At 29.8% G+C, this 20,199-nt stretch overlaps 1 protein-coding gene across 1 annotated transcript in view; it reads left to right on the forward strand.

The window, feature by feature from the left end:
- LOC148304326 (connectin-like) overlaps positions 1-20,199 on the forward strand; it is a 188,303-nt gene that overhangs the window by 95,412 nt on the left and 72,692 nt on the right. Inside the window, exon 4 of the mRNA XM_088268498.1 lies at positions 18,465-18,505. The gene's annotated coding sequence lies outside the window, so the exon portion shown is untranslated. The remainder of the gene's footprint in view (positions 1-18,464; positions 18,506-20,199) is intronic.

The raw sequence follows: 20,199 nt of genomic DNA on the forward strand, positions 1-20,199 counted from the left end.
TCGTATATTTAGAAAAATAAATAAACAATACATTTTCTTCAAAATGCAAAAACAACACTTTCTGCCCTGTAGCGGGTAAATATTAGGATAAAAATATGCCTCTTTTTCTGGGATATAGTGCATTTTCTGGGCATTCCGAAAACATGCACAACTGAAAATTGACGATTTTTGATTTATGACGTTCTTGAAAGGAGTAAGCGAAATGTATAATAGCGTTTTTAATGTTTAGAAGCAATATCATCCAAATGACCAAACCATTGATGTTCGGTGAGAATGATATTTCACTTCATTTTACTTTATGTTATCTCTTATTTATTTTAATAATTTATGGAATGTTTTATTTTTTATTTTATTGTTCGTATTTGTTAAATTTATATTAAACCATTTGCTATGTGAACTCAAGAGGTGTGTGCACTTAACCTCAAGATTTGAAATAAAGATAAATAAATAATTAAATACTATCGAATTTTAAACCCTCTGAATAATAACATATGTAGATAAATCCCATATCATTGACTTAAATGATAAAGTTACTCATCAACAAAAAAAGAACACCGAATTTGGTGCTCAATAATGGTGCAAAATGCATCAAAACATGTGTCATAAAAGATTATAATAAAAAGTATTATTTGCTAAGTAAAATTTAAATTAAATGGATTGAATTTAAAATAACCATTATGTTTTGAATATTGAAAGCATTAACTTTGTGGATCATATTGATATATTATTTCGAGAAATAAAAATACTTTGTGTTCTGATCCACTCACATTTTTATTAACCAACTAGTTTCGGCAACAACCTGTTGCCCTCTTAAGGGTTTATTTTATTACCTTTTAGTAATAAAATAAACCATGAAGAGGGCCTCAGGTTGTTGCCGAAACCAGTTGGTTAGTAAAAATGTGAGTGGATCAGAACACAAAGTATTTTTATTTTTCGAAATAATATATAAATTTAGTGTCAATTTGATTAAGGAAACACTTGTTTTTATACCACTATACTCAAGTGGTATAAAAACAAGTGTTTCCTTAATCATTTTAACATGTCTTACCACAAAGTAAATGCTGAAACAATAAATAAAATAGTGTTAATTAAATATTTTATTCATGCCTAATATAAAAACGTGAATAACATCAAAAGGTAGTAAACTAAACTGTTCTTGTTGAAGATACAAATACAAGTAGCATTTTCCAAAACAAAACTCGATAAATTGTACTGGAATAAGTTCTACAAACTCAAGTCCAGAAAAACACATGTCTTTGATATCAGTAGTTTATCCTCTTAACGTTTTCAAAGCTCTCTCTTTTTATTAAGCTTTTTTGTCGCAAGAAATAAGGGGACGGGACAAGCAAATAATGCACTGCCGAGCAGTGGAATAGACATCTTGGAAGCTTTTCTCCTTCAAACTGTAAACAGAACAGCTCTCTAATCTGTCAATTCTCTCGGCGTATATAACAGTCGCACACGTTATTTCCTTTGTAGTCCGAATGGTACTGTCAGCAGCGCAGGTGGAATTAGACGCTGTTCCCTATAACGTTATAAAGTTATATATTTCCACCATATTCCAAGCCAGAGACGGCCAACTCACGAAAACGTCGGATTTATGCCACAAAGTAGATTACATAAAGTCGAATACGTATAAAATGAAATTTTAAAAATGTGGCAACATTTCAATATTAATGTACATTTTTTATTGTTTATTTTAAATTCTTTTGCATTACACAATATAATTTACATAAAAAGATTTTTTTATAAATAATATAAATACAAAAAAGATCCCACAAAGGCATGGCCTGTGTGTGAGCAAGAACACAATAGATATTATAAGAAGTAACACTAGAATATTTTTTTTAATATAAAAAAAACACAACTAACAGAAAAAAAATAATTTAATAAAAAACTTAAAAAAATAGATTAGATTAATAATATTGAGTACATGTTTTCTATTTACCCTTATCATCACCCGATGGTGCATAGGACACTACATTGTATAGAAACAGTGTTCTACGAGTATATATACACTAAGGAAATGTGATTAACCCTGCGCTTTTCGTACCAGTCCCAGGTAATATGAAATAAATATGAGCGGAAAATCAACACCTAGTCACTAATTCCACTAGTCGATAATGCCCGCCTCCGTGGTGTAATGGTTAGCGTGTTTAGCTACTGTGCTGGAGGTCCCAGGTTCGATTACCAGGGGGGTGATAGTAAATAATATTGGTTTTAAACTCCAATATTTATTTAATATTACCCTGGACTGGTCGCTGAAGCGCAACCTTGCGTTGCGTTTCAGCGCTGCGTCAATATAATGTAGTGCCCTATGCACCATTGGTTCAGATAAGGATATGAAGTCACTAATTATTTAGGCTGAGTTTAACTGTGGTTATTTAAGTCAAAAATTGAACTGTAAACCTACTGGTTCATATATTCGGTGATTTACTGTTTCATTAATCTATTTTCGGTTGTCGGGTGCTTGGTTGTCGTTAAGATATAATAAAAAAATTCTCTCCTGTTACGGGCGTGATTTTTCAAAAGAAACATCCATTATCCAAGTATTCCGGTCTTAGTGAACTGATTACATAAGTAACAGTTCCATTGAGTTGGGTCTTCAGATTCTTAACGGATCTTACCAACTTAAGTGTATTTGCTGGGGACTCAAAGAAATTTATTTAAAGCAATGCGTTCTCCAACACACATTTCGTATATCATTCCATTGATTTACATGAAATATGTTCCTCCTTGTTGAAGAGTAATTGACACGGATAATTGGAATCAAAGGTTTGCAGTTTGCTGTATGATGCCAACGCAACTCAAAATTAATGTATCACGAGCCTATATTGTCGACTTATTTCAACAGTAAGCGAAAAGTACGCTTAATGTAAGTACGAAAATGGCGTATTAACGTTTACCGTACTTTGCGTTTACTGAGGGGGACTCGAAGACAGTATTTCCTGACGTTTTTCAAACTTTTCCAAATACGTAGGGGGTAGTGTGAAGGGTAAGACGTTTCCACATCAACAAACAAAATATGACCACGATGACAACTCATCTAATATCTAAGTATTATGCGTTGACACACATGAACCAAATGTTCTCAATCCCTATTTAGGGTGCTGTCTGGGCTGTCAGTAAAGCGCATATATGATATGTAACAAAAATGGAGTGACAAATAATAATATAGATATTATAAAATCTGAGTGACAATGGGTAAGAAACCTTTATTTGTAAATGGAAATACTACTTACAACATTTTCAGTGTGTCCAAATACTTGTTCACAAAATCTGGATTATCTCCAATTACAGGAGTTATTTTCATATTGATATGAAAATAACTCCCGTAATTGGAGATAATCTAAATTTTGTGAACAAGTATTTGGACACACTCAAAATGTTGTAAATAAATTATCTGGTCAAATTATTAGCTTAAATAATAAAAATGTTAAAGATATTTTCTGGCGTTTCTCATGTGTGTGATTATAATCCAGGATTCGGACTTCACATACTAAAAAAAGATTTTCTGCTTAGTAAAAAGCTTATTTTCATCTCACCAATAGATGTTTCCAGTGAAGTTCTGGTGATTCAAGAACAATGTTTCAAAATTGATTCATATTATAGAACTTCCAAGAATTTGAGAAGTGTGGTTGTCAATAATGGGTAGAATTTGTGAACGTTACACGTGTGTAAAGTGATCACTTAAACCAGCCTATGACGGTCGTCAGCCCTGTAAATGCCCAGACTTCCATATTCTTCTTCATCTTTGATGAGATGTCAAAAAATAATTTGGATATACTACAATATAACAAAGAAAATTTTTATGTTTGAAATTACAATTAAGTATGTACATTTTATTTATTGTTTCGGCATTCAAATTGTGGTAAGACATGGTGAAATTGTAAATGAAAGCATTTGTTTTTTTACCAATCGAGTTATATTTATTTCAACGACTAGTTTCGAAAGCTAAAAATGCTTCCATCTTCGGGTCTGAATATAAGCTCAAGATTCTTAATTAGACTTGAAACACGGCTGTCCAAACTCAAAACACAGAAGGGGACATTTTTTTAAAGTACTTTTTTTGCATTTTTGGACTAAGTAGATTCTACTTAGTTCAAAACTGCAAAAAAAAACGTACCTAAAAAAAATGTCCCTTACTGTGTTTTAAGTTTGGACAGCCGAGCATCTGTAGCTTCCGAAACTAGAATTCCACCTTCTTTTAGATAAAGAGAAACAATTGATGTTTCATATCAAGTTGAAACAGCTTTAAATTGATTCTTCTATGCGCGTCATGTCAGGTCCCCTTGATGTCGACTATCACTTGAAAATAATTGTCATTGTCTTGGGCAACTCTAAATAGCACCTTAACCGTCCTGATCTTCGTCTTATCTCGTCCGTTCCGGAGCAGGAGAGGTGTCTTCTGCCCACACCTCGCCGACCCTCTATTTTGAGTTTTATAATTAGGTGCAATAGACTTGACATCTTCCGGACCTTGATATCAGTCGGCAACTGTCTCCCTGCTCTTGCTTTTTGGAGTACATATGAGTTGCTGGAGAGGTGTCTTCTGCTCATACCTCGTCAATCCTCTATTTTGCCTTTTATGATTAGGTGCAATAGACTAGATTGGACAAGACACCTTTCGGACCTTGATATCAGTCGGCAATTGTATCCCTTCTCTTGCTCTTTGGAGTACATGCGAGTTGCTGGAGAGGTGTTTTCTGCTCACACCTCGTCGATCCTCTATTTTGCCTTTATGATTAGGTGCAATAGACTAGATAGGACACCTTCCGGACCTTGATATCAGTCGGCAACTGTATCCCTTCTCTTACTCTTTGGAGTATATATGAGTTGCTGGAGAGGTGTCTTCTGCTCACACCTCGTCGACCCTTTATTTCGCGTTTTATAATAAGGTGCAATAGACTAGATAGGACAAGACACCTTCCAGACCTTGATATCAGTCGGCAACTGTATCCCTTCCCTTGCTCTTTGCCTCTAATCCTTTCATAGTGATGATATTGAGGGTCTACAATTCAACTCTGAATAGAAGTAGGTACGTACCAAACATAACACCTATAATCTCAAATAATATTTATTTAAAAAAAGAAATTATTGTAAGATAATTATATACACTGTTAAAAAACTAAATAATTTCCCGTCGTTACTTTAAAGTGGCATTCTAATTTCATTGTGTTACACAATTAGAAGGTAAATTTACTCGGAAAACACTGGCCTTGCCTTTGTAGGGAAAACATATAAATCCTAATGATTCATTTGGAAAATTCGGACTTTCGTTATTAACTGAGATAACGTTTTATTTGAAAGAACAATTTGTCTACTTTATTTGATCGCACAAAGCTTTCGGATACAATTTATGTTTCCCTTTTATAATAATATCAAGCGGTAATAAAGTAGCTCAATGTACTTAACGTATATTGAAGTCTCAATTTTTATTATTTACACCTTTGTATTTTTGTATCGTATTTTCGCTGGTTGTGATAATAAATAAAAATTATTACTATATTTATAATCTTATTTATAGTTTCGGCATTAACTTTACGGTAAGACATGATTAAATTTTAAATAAAACACTTGTTTTTACCACTTCAGTATTGTATTGTTACGACTTTTTTCAGAAGCTATAGATGCTTCCATCTACGTGTTTAAATATAAAACAGATTTATTAAATATTACTTTACTTGTTAAAATGTTCAAGGCAATACAATAAGTCTTGTTCTTTTGATAGTAGTGTAATGAAGGCATCATATCGCAAAGTAAAAAAAATGTTTATTGGTTCAGTCGAAAATCAATCTCGGTGAATTTCCCACGGATTTTATAAAGGAATGTTGAATTTTTTTCGCAAAAAGGGTTGAAAGCGAATATTCTATCCGATATTTCTACAAGATGAAGGATTCTCGATGAGTGATTGTTCTACATTTCCGCACGATCGAGAGACGCACGTGCCTCGGTTTTGCATAAAGTCTACATCCCATAAAAACGTTTTCCGTGTTTCCGCAAATTGAATGTTATTCCATCAGCAAACAGGAACACATAACGTACACCGAATTTCGCAATGCTACATAACTAGCGCAAGACTAACCTGTCAAATTATCACTCTAAACGGAAAATTTCGCGTACTTTATTTAAAATTTCCCTCCTACGGCATCCTTTTGACTTTGAAATATTACTTATCATCTCACCCAGCCTGTATTAGCGCTCCCTTGCTTGTCAATCCGGAATTCTAGCAATACCGATTCCCTTTGTATTTCCTTTGAAATATTTCCTTACAATTGACGCAGGTACGAGGATCTCCCCTTATCCACCATTTATGGAAGGATTTACAGTATCACCATATGAATTTCGTGACACGGAAAAAGCTTAAGGTTTCCGCAAAGTATGGAAGCTATAGAATAAACGAAACATTCGGTAGGTACTCGCACATGGTTATCTCTGCAGTTGTTTCAATACCGTATCGCCTCGGAAGCTTTACAAAAATATGAAATATAAAACACTTATTCGAGCTGTTCATATTCTTCATTCGCGGGAAATCATTGTTCCGTATGGGCTTCCCATTTTTTCCAATATCCTAATTCACAATTTCTAGAGAAGAATTTAAAAAAAAATCAAGGAAAGATATTAATTTAGATATGTGAAGTCATACATTCAACGTACACAGAAGATATTAATATCAAATTTAGAATACATTATATGTATTCTCAAACACATTGTATGTACTCATACATAGAGGCAGGTTTTGATTCATATTTCAACGGGATCTCTAATCGGGATCTTGAAAAATAAAAATATTGAAAATAATAATAAAATTTATCCTCTTATCCAAGCCTTAAAAAACTTGAAAATGTGGAAATATGCTCATGAATAACATAATGTGAAATACTTGCGAAATATTTTATAGAATAATCCAAATCAATATGTTTGTAAGCTCTTTACCAAATTCTCTCATAAATCTTCATTGTAAGAATATGTTGGTACTTAATAATTGATTTTGAAAGTGTTTTTTTTGTACTCCTCCATGATTATGAGTATAACCTTAAACACCCCATACATTTTTCTCAAAATCGTTACGAGAAAGTAATGTCTGTGTTGGAAAAATGTAATTAATCTCATTCAATAAAAACATAAATAAAAAACATGAAACATATAAGATGAATAAATGTCTTGTTATATTTCGTAGTTTTCCTTGTAAAATGTTTACATGTTTAATAAAAAAAGACAAAACACATCTCATGCATTACGTCTTTTATCTTCAAAAGTTTTACTGTGTAAATAAATATCCATTTATACATATATTATTTTTATTTTCTTTTATTTTGGTAGCATTGTCTCTCGTCGATATATTTCATATAAATTTGAATACAAATATTGTGACAAATAATATGACAAATATTGTGCTCAGTCCGTCACCATTTATCATTCTTTCATCAATATTCATTTCTTTCTGTGAAGTTTTGACATAATTCTATATACTTATTAAGTATTCATCCTATCTATATTATTGTACTCGTATGTACAGTCGCTGAAACACACCCAGTATCCAAATTAATCTAAATCGCCAATATTACTGAGTAAAATATTGTACATTTTACATTCTTATGTTATTTTGTAGCAATAAACTACACACAATAACATATATCTACTTTATTGTCTTTAATAAGTAATTAAATATAGTATTAGGCATTTTTTTTACCCAAATGCTTTCAAATTCATTTTTAAAATATACAAAACAAAAAGAAAACAAATTACGCATTTTAAAAACCTTATTATTCTTAAGTATAAGTATAAAATTATGCTTTTAAGGAATATTTTGTACGGTTTTTATAATTTTAATAAATAATTATAAAAAAAAATATCCAAATTGCTGACAGAAAGCAATTGTATCCTACATTTTTTATTTTATATCGGTAAAGGACATACTGAAATAGAATTTGAATGTCTAAAAAGTACAAAGAAATTGAGAATTTATTAGGATATGAATATAAATAAAGTTTTTTTTAACTAAAATTTTGAACAGTTTTTATAACTTAAGCATATGTGAACTGGAAAAGTTAACTTTTCATATTTTTTAAATATATACAACACACTAACATATAATTTAAAATTCATAAAAAATGCGAATTAGAGTTGAAGAACAAGTATAATTTATATTCATATATTAACATTAAAGTACGTGTAATTTTAAAAAGTCTTTTGCGGAAAATTAAACTATGTACTTGTTATTAAATGGTTAGTAGTAACATTCTATGTAGGATATCTATGAAATTTTTTCTAACAAATAAGTGAATTCAATAAAATTGTCTTCGTTCTAAGAAGCTCCATATTTTTTTTATTATTCCATCATTTAATTCGACATTCAATTCAATAATTTTTTTTAAATTCTACATGCTTGCTAAATAACAAACCACTTAAATATTAATAATATTGTAACGCGTGTTTCACGTACAAACTTTTTTGATAATTATTTTCAGTGCATTGAAACATACCACAGCAAATAAAAAAAAATAGTTGAGTTTACAAAATAAATTTTACATTTACGTCAAAACCAAAAGAAATAACTCACCGTATTGTTTTAATAGTTTCTAAAGCAAACATGATTTGTCTAAGGTTGAGAACAATTATAACGATTGAAACTATATCAAGAATTTTAGCCTGAATCATGAAATATAGGTAGAGATGAAGAAAAAGAAATGATTTTATTACATATTTAGAATTCCAAAAGTAATCTCTAATATTTTTTCAAAAATCAAAAATTCTCGTCAAATTTTATTCCAATTAATATTGAAAATTATCTACGAGTATATACATGTATATATTTATGCTAAATATAAATATCAAGTATTCGGATTTGTGTACGTTATATTTCGTTTTCAGATTTTGCGAGGCTGAAATAATACGCGAGGGTGGAAATATGAATATATCTACGGATTCTCAATTCTGTCCCGTGTATATTTAATAAAGTTTTGTTTTTCTAAAACTTATGGATGGCATCGTTTTTATAATTTTACGATAAAAGGTTTGAGAATTATTTTGTCGTCGACAAATCCAGAATATCAAAACACCATGTTTCAATATAACAATACACCTCTTATAAACATTTCCTGTATACTGTTCGGGGCGTGTGGGTAGGATTTGATATTTAATATACTGTTTCCGTAATAAATTACTGACGTTCCTAGAAATTTGTTCTCTTTCAATAAAGGTAACATGATTACAATGTTTCGAAATATGATATTTATACGTTACTACCTGCATAATATTGTTGTGATAATTGAACAATACACATCCTACAATATATAATATTTCTGAGATGTTTTTATCGATGCTTTTTTGGTGAAACTTCATAATAAGATGCTAGATAATCGATGTACGAGTACCTCATATTGAATCATTGTTTTTTTTTAATGAAAAGTCGATCGCTACAAAATATTCAGTGTATACTTAATCTGTTAAAACATATTTTGACTTATATTTTATCTTGTACAGTTTTTTTTCTTATTTAAGATTTATTGTTTTATTTGAGCCAGAGTTTATTTGAGAAATTAGTGACTAAAAACTTTTGACATTACTTTCCGAAAACAATTAAATTAGATTTTCTTACATTTGTCCATAACATGTATAATATTGAGCTAATCTTAAATGTTTTCAAAGGCAGTTCATCTAAATATTGAATACAGATTTTTTTTTTGCAAAACATGTATAAAAAACTTAAATATTACTTTTAAACACTTCAGATTGCTGTCGAAAATCATTTGACTTATATTTCTCAATTTAATTATGTAACACATTCTTATTTACAAAATATGTACATATAATATTTAGTTCATTATATGAGTATACAAAGGCGACTTATCTGTACATGTTTTTAGTATGTATATTTTTTTAATCAAGATTAAAACTTAATTATTACTATAATACACCTAAAAATACAGTAGAAAAATAGTGGGTTTACATTATTTAACTCACTTACTTACTATCCCACAGGAATAAGCACATAATCTGTATTTGAAAATATACTTCGCCTCTTTCACATTCATGCACATCCTCATATATACCCGCTGATTATTACGACTCCTGTCCTCACCACTTTCCGGTATTTGAAGTAGGTACTTGATAATGCCCAGTTTTCCTCGGTCTTATACTCGTATCCAATAATAATAAGAATGGTAGTTGAACCGTTTTTTTAAATGATCTAAAGCCAAAAGATGGTTTGATTAATATCAAGGTTTGTTTAATTACGTAGTCAGTAACTATTTAGATACTAAAATTAGTTATTTTACGAGCGTAGCTGGAGTAACTAAAGAGACTCATTTAAAAAAAACTTTAGAGATATTAAATTTTATGTTGACAGTATAATCTATTTTTGAATTTAATCATCACCCTCTATCTGACCACCCCATCGCTTAGTATATGAAAACTAGGCTTAATAATAATCAAACTAATTGATTAACATGCAGATCTGGCTCAGAAGACTTATTTACGACAAACTAGTAAAATAATAAAATACCCCTCATTTTTATGACGCGTACATTAAGGGTATAATATTCTGATTACCAAATAACACAGATGTTAAGGTGTGGAATTAATAAATGGTAAATGACGCTTTTATTTATTGTGTGGCTCGTGTTGCAATGCCATGAATTTTTTTACTTTTTACCGGTGATAATGATAAAATGGTGGGTCTATATTTCACGGTCGGGGCATATGTAGACACGGACCCTTAATATTAAAAATACGGTAATTAAAATGCTTTTATATCCCGACGCTAGGCGATAAGGTTCTTGGGCAAACCAAATAGCGCATGGTACATGGTGGGTGACTAAACACATTTTGATTTTAACTGCTTTTAATCATGGCAACAGTTTCATTATTTCAGTTTTTGGTCTCTAAACACCCGACAAATTAGTCAACGTGTACATTAGTCTCGACTTTGTGCAAAAGCTTTACCTAAAAGTCGATAATTTGTATATAAAAAAATCACGTATATAAAAAAAAATTATAAATAACTAACTAACTAGTTTATCATCAAATTATTTATTGATTTTGCATTAACTTCGTGGAAGATTATTTAAAGAAAATAACATTTGTATCATACCATTTATTCAGATTTATTCGATGAAAACAACTGCAGTTTTTGAAACTAGTCGTCTATTATACAAATAAACTCAAGAAGTGGTATTATTAATTCAAGTGTTTTTTTTAATCTTACTCATTCATTACATCTCCTCATTCATACCCGCCGATAATTCCGACTCGTGTCCTTGCCAATTTCATATTTTTTTGCATATTAAAAAAAAAGTTTAAACAAAAATGTTTTTTTCATATTAGCTGTACCTAGCCAGTGTTACTTTGGCTCAGTCTGATTAAATGGGAAAGTAAGAAAATAGCAACAACAAAAAAAATACGCGTGTTCGATTGCAAACGTCGTGACAACATTTTAAACAATTTTTGAATAGCTTTTAGAACAAACAAACGCTTACATTTTATTTATACATTGTGAAAACATTTCAAAACTACCGGTGAATAACTTGACAGGATTGAAGATTTTGAACGAACTGACATTATTTAATTTTCATATTATTTTTTGAAATCTCATAAAAGATGAAGAAGAATATGGAAGTCTGGGCATTTACGGGGCTACCACACTACTCAAATTCTTGGAAGTTCTATATATATGAACCAATTCAGAAACCTTGTTCTTGAATCACTAGAACTTCACTAGAGACATCTATTGGTGAGATGTAAAGAAGCTTTCTATTAAGCAGAAACTATAATATATTCATATCCTGACTTCCATATTCTTCTTCATCTTTGATGAGATGTCAGAAAATAATATGAAAATAACTCCTGTAATTGGAGATTATCCAGATTTTGTGAACAAGTATTTGGACACACCCAAAATGTAATTTAATTTTTATTCATAAAGTATAGATATCTGAAGAACATTATTCTCATTTCAGAAGCCATCCTTAAGCTCAGTGATAAAAGTAGCAAGTCAATCATCTGAAAGCGGTGTGTTCTGCCACTCACAATTTTTACGATCCTCCGTACATTAGACTTAGCTCATTTGACTAAAACACCCTTCCGTAAGGGTAAGTGATTCGGTAAATTATTTTATACTACCGTCGAGTAATAGAGGACATTTAAACTTTCATTAGTTATGGCGAGTGTCGTCTGGCGCTAGTGTCGTGACAGGTGTGCATTAGGCGGCCATTTTAACATGTATTGGGAATCCCACGAGTTTTATAACGCTCATATTTTACGCGGCCTTTTTCACGCGAATAAAAAAATACCAAGTGTGTTTTTAACTGAAATACTCGTTTCGCGTTTCAGTTCGCGATTTCCATTCACTTGTTTCAACTACAGCGGACTTTTGCGTTCGACAGCGAAACACTATGTATTTTACCAGTAAAATATTTGTTTGATGAATGTTGACTTTGTGTTTTGAGATAGTAATACTGAAATTTAATAAATGCTAACGAGTCTCTTTCAACTGTTACTAGATAAACGATCTTTGTACTTGCTTTTCAGGTATCTACACTAAATTTTAACTTTAATTTTAAATTCAAATAGAATTAGTTTGTATAGACTCAAATGCTTATGATAATTTCTTAATTCACTAGCAATCAACATAGTTTAAATATATTTCTTTAAATTACATTATCCCATACAAATAGTAAATTATTTATATTTACATACCTACTTTAATATATAGAGATTTGGCGTTTAATTTGTACAGCTGTATTTAAATTTTTATATTAAATGTAAAAATCAAATACTGACTTTTTGAGTCTACTAAATTGTTATATTATTGTCGGTACAGATATTACTTTGCGAAGAGCAATAATTCAAATTTCTGTGAAGAATTCATACGCCCAAATATAATTTTCTAAATAAGTATAAAGGATTTTTATTTTGTATTAACGAATTTGAGATACTTACTTATTTGTACTTTTTAAGAATATAGATATGATGGTTCTTTTATACATCCTTGAAAATATATAACTACAAAGTAAATAATGACTCTCTATTCCTGTCACTTCTTTAGTTCATATTTAAAAAAAAATCTGTGTGTGTATATCTCTGCCTACTCTTGTGGTGAAGTGGCGTGATGGTTAGTTAGTTGGTTTATTTATTACTTTGGATATTTATAAATATAAAATTACTTTTAAAATTGATATTTCTTAACTGTTGAAAGCACAAAAATAATGAAGCTTCAAATTTAAATACAATATTACTTATATTATTTTTTGACATCTCATCAAAGATGAAGAAAAATATGGAAGTCTGGGCATTTACGGGGCTGGTGACCGTCATAGGCTGGTTTAAATGACACTTAAACCAGTCTGTAACGGTCGTCAGCCCCGTAAATGATCAGACTTCTATATTCTTCGTCATCTTTGATGAGATGTCAATGCATAATATGTAAAATAACTCCTTTAATTAGAGATAATCCAGATTTGTGAACTAGTTTTCGGACATACTCAAAGTGTTGTAAATAAAACTAATGTTTTTCCAAAAATAAATTTATATTTGGAAAAATTGAGATAAGATTCGAAAGCTTTAAAGTTTGAAAAGGAGCAGTAACTGCTGAATTTACGTTTAACATGTTCCCAGGCGGAGAGCAGTTAACTTTTTACTGGAACTTCGATCGAAAAAGCAAATTTAACACAACTAGTGGAATAGTATCGGCTGTAAGCAATTTGGCCCCACTCCCGTTTTATCGGCAATTTTCACACCCATTGACGCAAATGAGATTTCGAAACGAACCTACATAAAATTACCGAAATTGTGTTGTATCAAGGAAGTATCAAAACCATTATCGTGCAGAACTGTCTCAATAAAAAGCGAATTATTTATTTATTCCAAATAACAATCGATTTTTAGGAAACAAGATTTGAAATATAATTGATATTTTTTAAAAATATTTTATAGGCCCTAATATTTATTTTAAAATGAGATCGGTGTATTAAAATTCTGTTTGAAAGCTAGAAAATAAATAAACGCTTGTGTAACTTTACGAAATTAATATTTCTAAAATTTATATTTGAAGCACTAACTTCGTGATTTTCCATTTTATAATTGAAATGAAACATTGTTTTAAAATTACTATAAATATTTTATTATCACTTAATTATAATGTCTACCGGTTTCGAATGTAATTAATTATAATAAAATATTTATAGTATATTCGAAACCGGCAGACATTATAATTAAGTTATAATGATTTTAAAACAAAATTACATTTTAATTATTAATAATTCTGATAAAATTTTATTATGCTAACGAGTACGAGTATAAATATATAGTATATAATTTTTTGGATAAATTACATTGATTATATAATTTATACTCTAAGACCCGCTTAACGCAAGGTTTTCAATGTATTTTTAAAAATATAATAGAATATTTCTGCAAGTATTAAGTCAAATATTTTTTATTTACAAACAAAATAACAGTAAAAAAAAAAAAAAGATATTCAAGACATATGTTTTAGCGTTAAACGAGGCTATTATAACATGTAACTATTTAAATCTTAACACGTGCTCATACTAATGTACACGTACTAATGATATCTCAAACACGCCTTGAGATTGCATGACAGTGTCAAAGCAACCAATCGTGCGAGATGTCGGGGAATACAAATACCACGTGAATCCCGATTTTCAATATTACTGTGTAATAGTGAAACAGTGTTAAACGATGTCATCTTAAAATATGTACAAGTGTTAGTCTCAGCGTATTACCTAAAATACAGATGTTATAACACATCCCTTAAAAATATTAAGGTTTAAAACTAATTGAATTCATTTCATATTTTACATTTCATTTCATACTACAGTAAAACCTTAATTAGCACAGCATGTATCAAGGCAATCTTCTTCTTCCTGTCTCCATCCTAACTTATCGTCATTGTAGACTGTTGGGGTCAGCTCTCCTTGTCTATAGATTGTAGGTCCTTCTATCATATACAAGGTCACCGAGGCCATGCTTTCAAATCAAGTTTTCTTTCTGTAGCATCCATGAATTTTTTGGTCTTCCTTTAGGTGTTTTTCAAGGAAGATCCATGGCGATCGCCTGTTTAAAAATTCATGTTCTAGAGTTTTTTGTGCCTTTACCATCTTATTTTTGAAGTCAAATGATATGTAAGTTAAATAATGCTATTTTTTGTCAAATTATTAATTGACAATGTTTAAAAAAATCTTTCATTTAAAATGTGTTTCCATAAAAAAAAATTGAAAAAAAAATATTCGGAAAGTCAAAAAATAAAAATTACAAACATTTTCTCGCTGTGTTTTTACGATATTAAAAGTTTCCAGTCTCAATATCTTCTTTAATGCACTTCCCTACTTCGATATTACGGTTCCATAACGCTTAAATGCATGTAGTAGTCTATGGTATTATGCACAGGGCAACTAAAAAATCATTAGCCACCGTTGACGAATATAATCACTTGATGCACCTGCTGCATACAGAAATTGAATGCAATTGTCATTATCCCATTATTGCAGTGTTATTATGAAGCAGTAACGCGTGTTAGCTTCATACGTTAGCAAACGACCGGCAGCTTTTATCTAACCAGTATAACTTGTTATATGGAAGCTTTATCCGTGTGCTTTTACCACATAAGAGCGAAACAAAGGTGTTCAACTAAACCATGTACATATGAAAATAATTATTGAACATAATATTTATTTTATTCCAAAAGGTTTCATTATTTCTAAGAAAAAACCTTACATACAAATAATAAAAACAAATATTTATTATTATTTGTTCTGATTTGATAATGTAAAGGAGTTTGATTATGTTGTTGAATGCATCAAAACACATGTTATAAGAGAAAATAGTACATATTTACCTTGTGTAATTTAAATAATAAATATTATATTTTCTATGAAATCAATAAATAAAACAATTACTTCAATTATTGTTTTTAGACGACCTTTTTCGAAAATAAGAATTCAGTTGCACGAGCTTTTTAAAAACATTATCATTAAACGCCTCCATTTGCTTACCAAGCGTGATTTTGGAGGGTCTTGTAAACAATAAAAATATAATGGAATTCTGAAATAGAGACTAATTGTATTATTTACTGATTTAAAACATTATAGAATAATATGATAATTTAAATATTAAGGAAATACTAATACAATACCACTTTTTTTGAGTTTATTGATGTAAAGAAGCCTAGTTTCGAGAAGTCCGATTGTTCTAAAAACTAGTCGCATTTACATTAATAAACTCAAAAGAGTGCTCTTATAGAGACTAATAATTTCTTGTTATCCAATTATTTTATATTACACCTATTTCAATTATAACAATAATGTTGCTCAGTAAAAATATGTAAACTTTTATTATTTTAATTTAAGAGAAACTACAAAAAATGTTTGATATCGTATTATGCTTTAAAACAACACACAAAAAAAACTGTAGACTTAATTTATTCGTCTGAAAAATCTTCGATTTGAATACCTCCCGTAAACAGAATTGTTTTCAACATAATTAGAAACTATAAAGAATGTAAAACATTGTATTTTATTTGAAAATAACTCATCGTTTTAGAATTGGTATATGTAAAAATATAACAAAATCTAGACTTATTTAATTCGTCTGAAAAATCTTCTATTCTTAAATCTCACTTTCAAAGAATTGTATCCAACACAATAAGATAATAAAAATAACTTTTAATATCCAAGTACATAAAAAGTGATTATTTCACAAACCTTTTAGATAACATAAAATTTTGATTTTTTTACTTTCTTTTTTTTTTCAATTATCGTTTCAATTGCCGTTTAACATTGAAATTCAATCGTGGAAATGGTCGCAAAGAATCATGTGATTTTTTCATCCCTATAGCCAACCCTGAACTATTTTGTGGTCAGCCATAATGTTATAATGATGTAATTTGATGTAATTACTTCCGAAAGCAATTTCAGTAAGAACATACGGCGTATAATGATGTATGGTTATATCTTGATTATAAACAATGAAATTATCCCCTATTAAGCGCGTTGAACTCAATCTGAATAAAATCGTATTTTATTTAAGAATTACGCAGTTTTTATAAAGATTATAATACGGATTTGACACATAAAATTACACATGTATCATACAAATTACAAAACGTAATTAAACTACCCATCAAGTTGCTTCCCGCAGGGGTAGGCAATGATACTAAAACTCTTCACCACTCCGTTTTTGCGAGAATTCTTCGCCTCCGTATCTCATCCATACTAGCGGATAAAACGTTCCTCTATCTTCCTCGGATTCTATTTACAACTACTTTTGCTTCAAATATTTTTTCCTTACTTATTCGATCCACGATTACATTTTTTTTACCACACCTTTTATTTTTTTAACGATAATACTTTTCTCACTTGCATTATTTCACTATTTCTCCATTCGAGCATCTATCACACATCGTTTTCCCGCAAATTTATCTGAGAGATCGCATTTTGACTGTCTTCAGTCTACTTTCACACTTCTTTTGGCAACTTCATGCTCTCGAACATATATTATTTTTAGAACCAGAACTCCGTTGTGTACAACATGTTTATCTTCCGCTGATAGACTTTTATTTGCTTCAACTGATTTCAATGTACCATTCACTCTCGTGTTATCAATGTTTCTACGACTAGAAAATAATTTAAATATACCTTATAATCTAATTGTCCGCCTCCGTAGTGTAATGGTCAGCACGCTCGGCTACCGTTCTGGAGGACCCGGGTTCGATTCCCAGGGGGGGTAAGAATAAATATGAGTGATTTTTTCACTGTAATATTTATTCAATATTACCCTGGACTGGTACTTGAAGCGGAGGGCTGATCACCTTTCCTTTATGTGTAAACGATCAAGATAACACTGCGTTTATATGACGCAGTGCCCTTTGCACCATTGGGGTGCGGATAAGGGTTTTATTATTTATTATTATATAATCTACATTTTCCAAAATTTTCCCGTTTATTGCTATTTTACCCGCAGATCTTTATTGATTTTATAAAAAAAACCATATTCTTTCATATTCATACACATTGTCACCTGGTTTTATACAAAATAAAAAAAAAGTTAATTGAAATTCGAGGAAGACTAAACGAAACGAACTTCAACAAAACGAAATAAAATATGTCACAAATTAAATCTATGCTAACTTCATTAATTTATTTTTATTTTCACCAATTCTTCTATTTTTTAAGTGCTTTTACTCACAAATCATAAATAAATTAACGTAGAGTGATTTTTATCATCTGTATGTATAATAAAAATCACTTGATTTTTCTTGTTTATTGATTAGGCGTTTAATTTGTAGAACTCCATTTTAATTAATGTATTAATTTTAAATCAAACGCAGATAGCGCCTAACAAGGCGAAACAATTGTCACAATATTATTTTTTATGTGTTTTTGATAATGATATTTGATAATGATATATGATATATGATATTAATGAAGTTGTTTTTTTTTCAGAACCAACAAACAAGTTTCTGAAGGAGGATTCAAGTTTTTAGGTAAGACAAGTAAAATTTGTTTTCATTTATAATAATTGAATGATTTTCCAAGCTTTTTGCAAAAAACGTAAATCTTATTTTATTGTATTTCTTGATCTTGACAAAAAAAAATAAGTAAGAATTGAATTAAGTTAGTTTATTTTAACCTTTTGTTTCCATAATGTCTTGAAACTAGTTTACTTATTTTTCGTTTGATTTATTTATTTATTTTAATAGTAAGCCTTGAGGTAAAGCAAGGCTCTAAGGTTTTAAATGGCAAATATGAACCTTAGAGCCTATATGGCAAAAAAATTGTGTAAAATATAAAGAAAAATGTATTTAAATAAGGAAGTAACACACATGATTAAAATAAACAATAAATAACAGTAAGTATACAATGTAAAAATAAAATGTAGTAAAATTAAAGATTATATAAATACACACATATTTTCATATACACATCCACATAAATATACAAAAAAGGGATTAAAAAAAAAACAGTAAAAGACAGCAAGTCATGGGTATTTTAATGATCTCGTCCTCTGGGTCGTCGGAAACTGCATCCATTCTGATTTGGTTCTAACGTCTGGTTTTTTTTTTAATTTCGGATGCACTGCCGAAGGCTCTATTATTGATGGTGTTCTAATTTATATACAACCTGTTAATAACTATAACAGTTAATTTAAAAAAACAATCAAGCTTTCTTTTTGATTTTTGATGCTAAAAATCAAATCCTTGAGTAAAGCGCCCATTTAAGTGAAAATATTTCTTAAGTTCTGAAAACTTAAGCATTTCTGAAAATGCAAAGAAAATTATTTCTCCCAGTTCGTAATGCTTGGATTATTCCAGATATTGCATGAATTCAATTTGAGATCGTGCGATCTAATTATTGAGATTTGAGATTAATAGAGTTTATGGGTGGTATTATACAAAGTGAATCATAAATTATAAGGAGAGTGTTAAGATATTTTTATATTATACTAACCATTCCCGACCACGCGTTGCTGTGGCTCAGTCTGGTGAAATGGAGAGGAAATAAAATAGAATTGAGTGTCTTTATTAATTGCTTTACTTATTTCATATTTTTCAAAATTATCTAAACGAAGACAAGTTTTATTTAGAAGTAAAATTTCTAATATTGATTTATTAAAAGTTTGGTCTTCAAATACAAGATGATTGGCGAATTCCTAAAAAAATATTATTATTTGGTCACCTTATGTGGTATTACTCAATGTTGACGATGAATGATAAGTAGAGTATTATACTACCATACCACCAAGTTAGCATTGCTTTTAATAAAAAAATATGGATATTTTAGATTTGGAACTAATGAACAATAACGATTTTTTAGTGAAGATTTTTAAATATTTTCACAAACGTTTGTAATCTGAAAACTATTTTTTATTATTAAGGAGAAACAATAAAAACGTCATTTGTGATGAAATGTATGGGACTGTATATTAAATTTAAAAAAATCATTTTGACATTGTCACAAATTATTTGTAGATCACGCTACACAGTTATTTATTCGCCGATTTGTATAACCGAAAGCAGTAGGGTAGACTGGGTACGGTTGAAACAATTTTGCTTATATTGTCCATAGAATTGTTCTTAACAAGTCAAGCGATGATGAAGATGCATTAAATACAAGAGTGTGTTTCTGTCTACTAATGGGAAGTATTATTTCAGTACCCGGTGTGTTATTTTTAGTGGCA

This window comes from Brachycentrus maculatus, unplaced genomic scaffold (genome assembly GCF_059751285.1).
Source record: "Brachycentrus maculatus isolate JH-2025_06_01 unplaced genomic scaffold, ASM5975128v1 h1tg000325l, whole genome shotgun sequence".
NCBI lineage: Eukaryota > Metazoa > Arthropoda > Insecta > Trichoptera > Brachycentridae > Brachycentrus > Brachycentrus maculatus.